Genomic DNA, 11,880 nt, shown 5'->3' on the forward strand with positions numbered 1-11,880 from the left:
AATTTTAATGAAATTTTAAAACCTGAAGTTGACAAATTTTGTTCTATGGCAAAGTCTCTCCAATCCTTTGTCATAAACATCAATGGTTTTCCTTATCAGGTGTGAAGCAATTAAACCAAAGCTTGTCAATGAAAGGTAACACCTGAAATCTGGTAGCATCTAAATACGCAAGCTAGGTCTAACCAAGTACATGACATCATTTCCACCCATGAAGGGGAGGAGTCTTCAGATGTCAGGCTTCCAGTAGTATTGAAGAGTTGGTGAAGTTCTCTGAAACCAAGCTAGCATGCCTTCTCCTAACTATATAAGTGAGAGAGAGAGGATGATTCTTGTATTTTACATGCAGTTATCGTAAATGAAACCATGAAAGGGTACAAGAAGAGGAAGACAACTTTTTTTAAACCTGGATATATTCCACATAACAAAGGAGTCACATATCTGACTGATAATACTCTACCAAGTTCCAGTGCTGCATCTGTTCCAGTGACAAGAAGAATGGATGCAGACAAGTTCTCTCTCACAGCAGTGACAAAGCCGACAAATGGGGGTCTCAAGTCAGTTCAGGCACCAGACTGTAATGGCACACCTGGGACTGCAAACATTCTACAACCATCATCCAAAGCAAAACTGGACCTGAAAGAGACAAATTTGAATGAGCATGATGGGACACGTATGATCTGTATGAAAAAAAATGTTGAAATGTGGAATGATATCATTCATCGCCATGGCAATCAAGTCAACATATGTGGTAGACCAGAGTTCCAAATTGCTAATGAAATAAAATGGGGACTTGCTTGGAAGCATACTATGATGTGTAAAAACTGCAGCTTTAAGTCACCAGAGTATAAGTTGTATGATGAGATAAAAACAAATAAACCTGGGCCAAATCCTGCTGCTGTAAATATGATGTTTCAAGCTGGATTACAAGATACACCAATGGGCAACACCAGGGCTAGATACTTGCTTGCAGCCACTGACATTCCGCCACCTAGCAGAACATCTATGCAAAGGGCCTCCAACCTTGTAGGCAAAGCAACTGTGGAGCTGAATGAAATGGACATGACAGAGAAGCTGAAACTAGTCAGACAAGTTAATGTTATGCGTGGTGTTCAGCATCCTGAGCAAATAAATGTTGCTTTTGATGCGAGATACAATGCCATTAGCTTTGGACATGAAAAGAAACCTGGTCAAAGTTCATCACAAGCTGTTGGAATTGCCTGCGAAACTGTTACAGAGAAGCAATACATTGTGGGAACTACAATAGAAAACAAGCTGTGTTGGACTGGAGCATGGCTGAAGGGAAAAGGTTTTGATGTGAAATGTCCAGGAGGCCATGTTGACTGCACAGCAAATCTGTCACCAGTTGCACCACATTCAGAGTATGAAATGGCAAGAGAAATGGGACAAAAATTTGTTCTGCAAGAGATTCTCATCAGACATGCAACAACAGATGGAGATGCACAGGCTGCTGCTGGCTTCCAAAATGCTTATACCATTCTGCATCCAATGTGGAAAGTAGAAAGACTGTCGGATCCCATCCATTTGGGTCGTTTACAGTTCAAACGGTGTAATTCTGCAATATTTAGTGAAAACATGTTTCCAGGAATAAGAACAAGAGAAGGAAAAAGGCTCAAACAGAAAATTTTCAGCCAAGACATTAAAGCACGTTGCGGTTTAATCTTCAAACAAATGATGGAGGACAATAGTGGTGATGTTAAAAAATTAAATGTCAACTTCCCCAAGTATTGGATGCCACTCTGCGCTGTTATTCAGGGGACTGCTCCATATGCCGGCATTATTCAAAGGTCTGTGGGGGAGGAAGTACTAACAGCTGGTGGATGCGATCAGCATACCTGGGCCCTCATCAAATGACTCATCTCAACATGACAGAAAATGATAAGAACATCCTGCTAGAAGTTCTGAAAATGAAACTCTCCTGTGATGTTGTAGAAAGATTGCGACTGAACACAAACACACAGAAATGTGAGGCAGTGAACAGATCAATCAGTGTTTCATTACCTAAGAATGTGAACTATTCCAGAAACTTTGAGGCAAGAGTGCATTCAACAATACACAGACTCAATAACAGCCTGGGATCATCACTGAAAAAAAAAGTGACACACTTGGGAGGTAAACTTTCAACAAGGACTCTGAGATCACTGGAGACAATGGATAAAGACTGCACTTACCAGCAGTTGTATCAAAAGCATCCCAAAACCAGGAAACGTATTCTAACAAGACGAGGAAATATGATACAGGCCCATCTGAGGTACAGGACACAGCAAGGCAATAGGAAGTCTGACTACTGCAAAGGACTGCTAGATACCAAGGGCGATCACTCCTATGCAAAGGTTTAGCAGGAGCCAATGGACACTGCAGACAGAAAAAGTTATGTTAATTCCATGTGCAAAATGAAAGCGCTCAAATACACCATGAATAACACATTGTACAGAAGGGAAAACTGTAGTGGGGAAATCCGTAGGTAACACAACGCATGTTATGTGCAGTTGTGTTACTTACTACCACCTGATGAGACCTATGGAGAGGTCGAAACAGTTTTCTCTGAATATGAAGACACAAATAAAGAAATTAAAAAGCAAAATAAATAAAGATTAAAAAAATCAAAATTAAAATAACATGACATGACAAGACATGACTTACTAGACTAGCTGAATGAATGAATGAATGAATGAATGAATGAATAAAAGGAAGGAAAGAAGGAAGGAAGGAAGGAAGGAATGTATTTAAGAAAGCACTGTCATACCAGCATGGTCTACTAAAATAAAGACCACACTCTTTCCTTTCTCCTTGTTACTCAACACATACATACATACATACATCCATCCATCCATCCATCCTTCCTTCCTTCCATCCATGCCAGACATACATTGATATGGATGTGGGTGGGTGTAAAGGATATATCATGATACCTGAATTTATTCCATATTACAATTTCAACTTTAACATGCAGTCAGGATAGTCACCATGGCCAATGCAATGACCATAACCTTTGCAATACTGTCTATTATTATTAATGGAATGACGCTCTAGAACCAGATGATCCACATTCACACACAGACTATTATGGCATAAATGGGATGCATCTAGCTCCTTTGGTATAGTCAGACTTCTCAACTTCACCATCAGTGCCAGTCTGTGAACATGTTTTTTCTTCCACGTGTTTGTTGTGGGATCCTTATATGACAATAGGCCATATAATCCATTGGCTGTTACATTTCCTGTCCATATTTTACAAACACTATTATGTGCTATTACAGAATTCAATGAAATTTTTGCTGACAGGCTTTCAAAAAAATCCTCCATTGCAACTTCAATATGGTGTAGGAATACATTGCTGCTAATAATAATGAGTGTCATCTCCAACAGATACCATTTCTGTGAATTTATAGGGAATTTTTTTTTTTTAATTTTTAAATTTTTTAAAATTAATTAAAAAAAAAATTAATTAATTTTTTAAAATTTTAATTATATTTTCGGATTGCTACAGTCAATATACACAAGGTGTGAAAATCTCATGTGTCTATCATTAATAATAAAAATATTATAGCAATTTAAAGTTGAATCAATGCTTCCCTGACAGGACATAGGACACAATTAATTTTACTATATGTTATCTACATTGGTTTCTCAGTACTGACCTTTCCACTGTGTGACAATCAATACAAATCATATGCTAATCTAAACTACCTTCAAAGATGACTTCACGGTGAAGTTCTCGTCAAAGGTTGACCTGCTCTTTTTTTAGATGCTGAACTGTCAACACATCACCATGTACACAGAACACACATTTCACTTCCGGAGCATCACCAAGGCCTTATTACTCACTGTGCACTGTCGCCGAAATACACACATACAACAACACCCTGAGCTCATATTATGAAGAATAAACAGTTACCTTTAAATCCCTACCAAAAATGCATAAATAAAACTCTTCTATCACCACCAAAATGAGAGAGGAAAAAATGTTCTAAAAATAGACTAGAACTACATTCGTGGGTACTGAACTGGAAGTATTAATTGTGAACCGATTCCTGACAGGGTTAGACAATTTCACCTCCATGGATAAAACTTCCATCCATGATCAAATCAATGTCTCTTAAATGCTGCTGCAAAGTTTTAAGGACTTTCATCCATGAATAGGACAGATACAGGCTTTTAGCTGACACCACTGTAACACAGACACAACTCAATTCCAAATGGCCGAATTTCAAAAATGCACAAAACTTAAAGTTTAATTGTGATTTTGCTAATCAAGATAAACACTTCAAATAAACTGTAATTAGTTTTTAGTTCTAACACCAATCTGGAAATTACTAGAAATTAAACTAGACTGTTTAACTTTCTTAGAAAATTCAATTTTAAAAAATCATACATATTTTGATATGAAAATTTAAATTTAACTTAAATTTTAATGAAATTTTAAAACCTGAAGTTGACAAATTTTGTTCTATGGCAAAGTCTCTCCAATCCTTTGTCATAAACATCAATGGTTTTCCTTATCAGGTGTGAAGCAATTAAACCAAAGCTTGTCAATGAAAGGTAACACCTGAAATCTGGTAGCATCTAAATACGCAAGCTAGGTCTAACCAAGTACATGACATCATTTCCACCCATGAAGGGGAGGAGTCTTCAGATGTCAGGCTTCCAGTAGTATTGAAGAGTTGGTGAAGTTCTCTGAAACCAAGCTAGCATGCCTTCTCCTAACTATATAAGTGAGAGAGAGAGGATGATTCTTGTATTTTACATGCAGTTATCGTAAATGAAACCATGAAAGGGTACAAGAAGAGGAAGACAACTTTTTTTAAACCTGGATATATTCCACATAACAAAGGAGTCACATATCTGACTGATAATACTCTACCAAGTTCCAGTGCTGCATCTGTTCCAGTGACAAGAAGAATGGATGCAGACAAGTTCTCTCTCACAGCAGTGACAAAGCCGACAAATGGGGGTCTCAAGTCAGTTCAGGCACCAGACTGTAATGGCACACCTGGGACTGCAAACATTCTACAACCATCATCCAAAGCAAAACTGGACCTGAAAGAGACAAATTTGAATGAGCATGATGGGACACGTATGATCTGTATGAAAAAAAATGTTGAAATGTGGAATGATATCATTCATCGCCATGGCAATCAAGTCAACATATGTGGTAGACCAGAGTTCCAAATTGCTAATGAAATAAAATGGGGACTTGCTTGGAAGCATACTATGATGTGTAAAAACTGCAGCTTTAAGTCACCAGAGTATAAGTTGTATGATGAGATAAAAACAAATAAACCTGGGCCAAATCCTGCTGCTGTAAATATGATGTTTCAAGCTGGATTACAAGATACACCAATGGGCAACACCAGGGCTAGATACTTGCTTGCAGCCACTGACATTCCGCCACCTAGCAGAACATCTATGCAAAGGGCCTCCAACCTTGTAGGCAAAGCAACTGTGGAGCTGAATGAAATGGACATGACAGAGAAGCTGAAACTAGTCAGACAAGTTAATGTTATGCGTGGTGTTCAGCATCCTGAGCAAATAAATGTTGCTTTTGATGCGAGATACAATGCCATTAGCTTTGGACATGAAAAGAAACCTGGTCAAAGTTCATCACAAGCTGTTGGAATTGCCTGCGAAACTGTTACAGAGAAGCAATACATTGTGGGAACTACAATAGAAAACAAGCTGTGTTGGACTGGAGCATGGCTGAAGGGAAAAGGTTTTGATGTGAAATGTCCAGGAGGCCATGTTGACTGCACAGCAAATCTGTCACCAGTTGCACCACATTCAGAGTATGAAATGGCAAGAGAAATGGGACAAAAATTTGTTCTGCAAGAGATTCTCATCAGACATGCAACAACAGATGGAGATGCACAGGCTGCTGCTGGCTTCCAAAATGCTTATACCATTCTGCATCCAATGTGGAAAGTAGAAAGACTGTCGGATCCCATCCATTTGGGTCGTTTACAGTTCAAACGGTGTAATTCTGCAATATTTAGTGAAAACATGTTTCCAGGAATAAGAACAAGAGAAGGAAAAAGGCTCAAACAGAAAATTTTCAGCCAAGACATTAAAGCACGTTGCGGTTTAATCTTCAAACAAATGATGGAGGACAATAGTGGTGATGTTAAAAAAATTAAATGTCAACTTCCCCAAGTATTGGATGCCACTCTGCGCTGTTATTCAGGGGACTGCTCCATATGCCGGCATTATTCAAAGGTCTGTGGGGGAGGAAGTACTAACAGCTGGTGGATGCGATCAGCATACCTGGGCCCTCATCAAATGACTCATCTCAACATGACAGAAAATGATAAGAACATCCTGCTAGAAGTTCTGAAAATGAAACTCTCCTGTGATGTTGTAGAAAGATTGCGACTGAACACAAACACACAGAAATGTGAGGCAGTGAACAGATCAATCAGTGTTTCATTACCTAAGAATGTGAACTATTCCAGAAACTTTGAGGCAAGAGTGCATTCAACAATACACAGACTCAATAACAGCCTGGGATCATCACTGAAAAAAAAAGTGACACACTTGGGAGGTAAACTTTCAACAAGGACTCTGAGATCACTGGAGACAATGGATAAAGACTGCACTTACCAGCAGTTGTATCAAAAGCATCCCAAAACCAGGAAACGTATTCTAACAAGACGAGGAAATATGATACAGGCCCATCTGAGGTACAGGACACAGCAAGGCAATAGGAAGTCTGACTACTGCAAAGGACTGCTAGATACCAAGGGCGATCACTCCTATGCAAAGGTTTAGCAGGAGCCAATGGACACTGCAGACAGAAAAAGTTATGTTAATTCCATGTGCAAAATGAAAGCGCTCAAATACACCATGAATAACACATTGTACAGAAGGGAAAACTGTAGTGGGGAAATCCGTAGGTAACACAACGCATGTTATGTGCAGTTGTGTTACTTACTACCACCTGATGAGACCTATGGAGAGGTCGAAACAGTTTTCTCTGAATATGAAGACACAAATAAAGAAATTAAAAAGCAAAATAAATAAAGATTAAAAAAATCAAAATTAAAATAACATGACATGACAAGACATGACTTACTAGACTAGCTGAATGAATGAATGAATGAATGAATGAATGAATAAAAGGAAGGAAAGAAGGAAGGAAGGAAGGAAGGAATGTATTTAAGAAAGCACTGTCATACCAGCATGGTCTACTAAAATAAAGACCACACTCTTTCCTTTCTCCTTGTTACTCAACACATACATACATACATACATACATCCATCCATCCATCCATCCTTCCTTCCTTCCATCCATGCCAGACATACATTGATATGGATGTGGGTGGGTGTAAAGGATATATCATGATACCTGAATTTATTCCATATTACAATTTCAACTTTAACATGCAGTCAGGATAGTCACCATGGCCAATGCAATGACCATAACCTTTGCAATACTGTCTATTATTATTAATGGAATGACGCTCTAGAACCAGATGATCCACATTCACACACAGACTATTATGGCATAAATGGGATGCATCTAGCTCCTTTGGTATAGTCAGACTTCTCAACTTCACCATCAGTGCCAGTCTGTGAACATGTTTTTTCTTCCACGTGTTTGTTGTGGGATCCTTATATGACAATAGGCCATATAATCCATTGGCTGTTACATTTCCTGTCCATATTTTACAAACACTATTATGTGCTATTACAGAATTCAATGAAATTTTTGCTGACAGGCTTTCAAAAAAATCCTCCATTGCAACTTCAATATGGTGTAGGAATACATTGCTGCTAATAATAATGAGTGTCATCTCCAACAGATACCATTTCTGTGAATTTATAGGGAATTTTTTTTTTTTAATTTTTAAATTTTTTAAAATTAATTTAAAAAAAAAATTAATTAATTTTTTAAAATTTTAATTATATTTTCGGATTGCTACAGTCAATATACACAAGGTGTGAAAATCTCATGTGTCTATCATTAATAATAAAAATATTATAGCAATTTAAAGTTGAATCAATGCTTCCCTGACAGGACATAGGACACAATTAATTTTACTATATGTTATCTACATTGGTTTCTCAGTACTGACCTTTCCACTGTGTGACAATCAATACAAATCATATGCTAATCTAAACTACCTTCAAAGATGACTTCACGGTGAAGTTCTCGTCAAAGGTTGACCTGCTCTTTTTTTAGATGCTGAACTGTCAACACATCACCATGTACACAGAACACACATTTCACTTCCGGAGCATCACCAAGGCCTTATTACTCACTGTGCACTGTCGCCGAAATACACACATACAACAACACCCTGAGCTCATATTATGAAGAATAAACAGTTACCTTTAAATCCCTACCAAAAATGCATAAATAAAACTCTTCTATCACCACCAAAATGAGAGAGGAAAAAATGTTCTAAAAATAGACTAGAACTACATTCGTGGGTACTGAACTGGAAGTATTAATTGTGAACCGATTCCTGACAGGGTTAGACAATTTCACCTCCATGGATAAAACTTCCATCCATGATCAAATCAATGTCTCTTAAATGCTGCTGCAAAGTTTTAAGGACTTTCATCCATGAATAGGACAGATACAGGCTTTTAGCTGACACCACTGTAACACAGACACAACTCAATTCCAAATGGCCGAATTTCAAAAATGCACAAAACTTAAAGTTTAATTGTGATTTTGCTAATCAAGATAAACACTTCAAATAAACTGTAATTAGTTTTTAGTTCTAACACCAATCTGGAAATTACTAGAAATTAAACTAGACTGTTTAACTTTCTTAGAAAATTCAATTTTAAAAAATCATACATATTTTGATATGAAAATTTAAATTTAACTTAAATTTTAATGAAATTTTAAAACCTGAAGTTGACAAATTTTGTTCTATCGCAAAGTCTCTCCAATCCTTTGTCATAAACATCAATGGTTTTCCTTATCAGGTGTGAAGCAATTAAACCAAAGCTTGTCAATGAAAGGTAACACCTGAAATCTGGTAGCATCTAAATACGCAAGCTAGGTCTAACCAAGTACATGACATCATTTCCACCCATGAAGGGGAGGAGTCTTCAGATGTCAGGCTTCCAGTAGTATTGAAGAGTTGGTGAAGTTCTCTGAAACCAAGCTAGCATGCCTTCTCCTAACTATATAAGTGAGAGAGAGAGGATGATTCTTGTATTTTACATGCAGTTATCGTAAATGAAACCATGAAAGGGTACAAGAAGAGGAAGACAACTTTTTTTAAACCTGGATATATTCCACATAACAAAGGAGTCACATATCTGACTGATAATACTCTACCAAGTTCCAGTGCTGCATCTGTTCCAGTGACAAGAAGAATGGATGCAGACAAGTTCTCTCTCACAGCAGTGACAAAGCCGACAAATGGGGGTCTCAAGTCAGTTCAGGCACCAGACTGTAATGGCACACCTGGGACTGCAAACATTCTACAACCATCATCCAAAGCAAAACTGGACCTGAAAGAGACAAATTTGAATGAGCATGATGGGACACGTATGATCTGTATGAAAAAAAATGTTGAAATGTGGAATGATATCATTCATCGCCATGGCAATCAAGTCAACATATGTGGTAGACCAGAGTTCCAAATTGCTAATGAAATAAAATGGGGACTTGCTTGGAAGCATACTATGATGTGTAAAAACTGCAGCTTTAAGTCACCAGAGTATAAGTTGTATGATGAGATAAAAACAAATAAACCTGGGCCAAATCCTGCTGCTGTAAATATGATGTTTCAAGCTGGATTACAAGATACACCAATGGGCAACACCAGGGCTAGATACTTGCTTGCAGCCACTGACATTCCGCCACCTAGCAGAACATCTATGCAAAGGGCCTCCAACCTTGTAGGCAAAGCAACTGTGGAGCTGAATGAAATGGACATGACAGAGAAGCTGAAACTAGTCAGACAAGTTAATGTTATGCGTGGTGTTCAGCATCCTGAGCAAATAAATGTTGCTTTTGATGCGAGATACAATGCCATTAGCTTTGGACATGAAAAGAAACCTGGTCAAAGTTCATCACAAGCTGTTGGAATTGCCTGCGAAACTGTTACAGAGAAGCAATACATTGTGGGAACTACAATAGAAAACAAGCTGTGTTGGACTGGAGCATGGCTGAAGGGAAAAGGTTTTGATGTGAAATGTCCAGGAGGCCATGTTGACTGCACAGCAAATCTGTCACCAGTTGCACCACATTCAGAGTATGAAATGGCAAGAGAAATGGGACAAAAATTTGTTCTGCAAGAGATTCTCATCAGACATGCAACAACAGATGGAGATGCACAGGCTGCTGCTGGCTTCCAAAATGCTTATACCATTCTGCATCCAATGTGGAAAGTAGAAAGACTGTCGGATCCCATCCATTTGGGTCGTTTACAGTTCAAACGGTGTAATTCTGCAATATTTAGTGAAAACATGTTTCCAGGAATAAGAACAAGAGAAGGAAAAAGGCTCAAACAGAAAATTTTCAGCCAAGACATTAAAGCACGTTGCGGTTTAATCTTCAAACAAATGATGGAGGACAATAGTGGTGATGTTAAAAAAATTAAATGTCAACTTCCCCAAGTATTGGATGCCACTCTGCGCTGTTATTCAGGGGACTGCTCCATATGCCGGCATTATTCAAAGGTCTGTGGGGGAGGAAGTACTAACAGCTGGTGGATGCGATCAGCATACCTGGGCCCTCATCAAATGACTCATCTCAACATGACAGAAAATGATAAGAACATCCTGCTAGAAGTTCTGAAAATGAAACTCTCCTGTGATGTTGTAGAAAGATTGCGACTGAACACAAACACACAGAAATGTGAGGCAGTGAACAGATCAATCAGTGTTTCATTACCTAAGAATGTGAACTATTCCAGAAACTTTGAGGCAAGAGTGCATTCAACAATACACAGACTCAATAACAGCCTGGGATCATCACTGAAAAAAAAAGTGACACACTTGGGAGGTAAACTTTCAACAAGGACTCTGAGATCACTGGAGACAATGGATAAAGACTGCACTTACCAGCAGTTGTATCAAAAGCATCCCAAAACCAGGAAACGTATTCTAACAAGACGAGGAAATATGATACAGGCCCATCTGAGGTACAGGACACAGCAAGGCAATAGGAAGTCTGACTACTGCAAAGGACTGCTAGATACCAAGGGCGATCACTCCTATGCAAAGGTTTAGCAGGAGCCAATGGACACTGCAGACAGAAAAAGTTATGTTAATTCCATGTGCAAAATGAAAGCGCTCAAATACACCATGAATAACACATTGTACAGAAGGGAAAACTGTAGTGGGGAAATCCGTAGGTAACACAACGCATGTTATGTGCAGTTGTGTTACTTACTACCACCTGATGAGACCTATGGAGAGGTCGAAACAGTTTTCTCTGAATATGAAGACACAAATAAAGAAATTAAAAAGCAAAATAAATAAAGATTAAAAAAATCAAAATTAAAATAACATGACATGACAAGACATGACTTACTAGACTAGCTGAATGAATGAATGAATGAATGAATGAATGAATAAAAGGAAGGAAAGAAGGAAGGAAGGAAGGAAGGAATGTATTTAAGAAAGCACTGTCATACCAGCATGGTCTACTAAAATAAAGACCACACTCTTTCCTTTCTCCTTGTTACTCAACACATACATACATACATACATACATCCATCCATCCATCCTTCCTTCCTTCCATCCATGCCAGACATACATTGATATGGATGTGGGTGGGTGTAAAGGATATATCATGATACCTGAATTTATTCCATATTACAATTTCAACTTTAACATGCAGTCAAGATAGTCACCATGGCCAATGCAATGACCATAACCTTTGCAATACTGTC

The 11,880-nt window shown here is 38.2% G+C and overlaps 1 long non-coding RNA gene across 3 annotated transcripts; it reads right to left on the reverse strand.

Moving 5' to 3' along the window:
* Positions 1–463: 463 nt before the first annotated feature.
* On the reverse strand, positions 464–11,649 carry LOC149774455 (uncharacterized). 3 transcript variants are annotated; one of them, XR_016416828.1, is made up of 6 exons: positions 11,047–11,649; positions 9,314–9,489; positions 6,616–6,799; positions 4,883–5,058; positions 2,190–2,373; positions 464–633 (listed from the first exon to the last, which is right to left on the reverse strand). It is a non-coding gene; the product is annotated as an uncharacterized LOC149774455 (long non-coding RNA). The 3 variants fall into 3 exon arrangements; XR_016416830.1 differs by lacking the exon at positions 6,616–6,799; XR_016416829.1 differs by lacking the exon at positions 2,190–2,373.
* Between the last annotated feature and the right edge of the window lie 231 nt (positions 11,650–11,880).

This window comes from Sinohyriopsis cumingii, unplaced genomic scaffold, assembly GCF_028554795.1.
Source record: "Sinohyriopsis cumingii isolate HCF-2022 unplaced genomic scaffold, ASM2855479v2 utg000229l, whole genome shotgun sequence".
NCBI lineage: Eukaryota > Metazoa > Mollusca > Bivalvia > Unionida > Unionidae > Sinohyriopsis > Sinohyriopsis cumingii.